Here is a 1,641-nt window from a genome sequence, read left to right as displayed (position 1 = left end):
CCGGCTCCCCCCACGCCAGCTGGGGAACCCAGGTGTCCGGGCTCCTGGCCCCCATCCCCACCATGAACTCAGGGCCCCCCTAAACCCGGCCAAGGGGAGGGGCTGGAAACTGGCCCATTTGGGGGCAGTTTTGCCTGATTTTGGGGCCTCCGCAGTTCCTTCGCTCCCGCCTTTGTCCTTCCCTGCCGCCGAGAGCCCCCAGCCCCCGATTTACCCCCGGGGGGGCATTTCTCCACACCCAGGTTTTTCCTGACCAGCCTCGGGGGGGGGGCGGGGGGTGCAGCCCAGACCCCTGGGTCCCTCCCTGACACCTGGGTCCCTGCCCAACGCGTGTCCCTGGGGCTGGCAGGTGATGTGCTGCAGCGTCAGTGCCTGTCCTGGCGTGTCGCAGCATGCCAGGGCATGTTGTTGCATGTTGTGGCATGTTAGAGCATGTCGCAGCGTGTCAGGGTGCGTCATTGCATGTTACAGCATGTCAGGGTGTGTCAGGGCGTGTCGTTGCGTGTGGCGGTCTGTGTGAACGCTGTGTCCCCCGTCCCCCCCCGTGCTCGGCTCCATCTGTGGGCCCAGCCGGTCGTGGCGGCACATCTGGTGCTGGCGGCCCCCGAGCAGCTGGTGGGGACTGGGGGGGGGGGGCCTCGATGGTCCCTGTGCAATGCACACCAGCTGCACACGCGTGTGCGTGGGGACACAGGCACTCACACACGCTGGACGCCTGGGTCCCCCCTGGCCACAGGGGACACCGGGTGCCCGGATGCCTGGGACTACCCTGTCCCCAGGTCCCCCCTACCATGCCTGGGGGGGCTGGGCAGGGCTTGGGGCTTTGTGCAGCTGCGTCCTCCCGTGTCCCCCACAGGATGGCAGTGCTCCCCCCCTCTGTGGCAGCGGCCCAGCGTGGGGGAGGGCCACAGCTGTGCCCACCCTCCCCTCCCCCAACCGCGGGGGGACCCAGGCGAGTGGGGGGGGGAATGCTGAGACCTCCCCCCCCTCCCCCCCAATCCTGGGGTCCCCTCACGGCCGTGGCTCCCCTGGGCCAGGGACACCCATGGCACCCAGTGACCTCTGGGGTGCCTCAAAGCCGGGGTCCTTTGTGCCACCCCCATCAGTGCTTCAGGCCGTGGCGGTGACAGCGCCTCCGGCAGCGAAGGGGTGACAGTGGCGGTGGTGGCGGTGCCAGCGCTGGCACCAGGCGGTGACAGATGGCAGAGGGACTCGGCCGCAGCCGGAATGACAGATGAGGCTGCCACCACCGCTGTCACCGCTACTGCCATTGCCACTGTCACTGTCACCCACACTGCCACAGCACTGTCACTGCCACTGTCACTGGCACAGTCACGACACGGTCACCAGTGCTAGCTCTGTCATTGTCATGGCACTGTCACCGCCACAGCCACCACCGCCGGCACTGTGGGTGCCACCGCCTCTATCACGGCACGGTCACCGCGGCCATCACCGGACCGCGCTGCCTCTCTCCCCGCTGCCACCGCTGTCGCTGTCACTGTCACCAGCGGGGACCCGCAGCGGCTCCTGGGTCCTCTCGCCCGCCGGGGCCCTGTGGCTGCGGGTCCCCCCACGGGGGGGGCGTGCGGGAACGGGGCCGCAGAGGGGGCAGGTGGGGGACCCGTGTCCCCACGACCCCCA

This window comes from Haliaeetus leucocephalus, unplaced genomic scaffold (assembly GCF_000737465.1).
Source record: "Haliaeetus leucocephalus isolate CR32 unplaced genomic scaffold, Haliaeetus_leucocephalus-4.0 Scaffold274, whole genome shotgun sequence".
NCBI classification, from domain to species: Eukaryota; Metazoa; Chordata; class Aves; order Accipitriformes; family Accipitridae; genus Haliaeetus; species Haliaeetus leucocephalus.
This window is presented reverse-complemented; position numbering follows the sequence as displayed.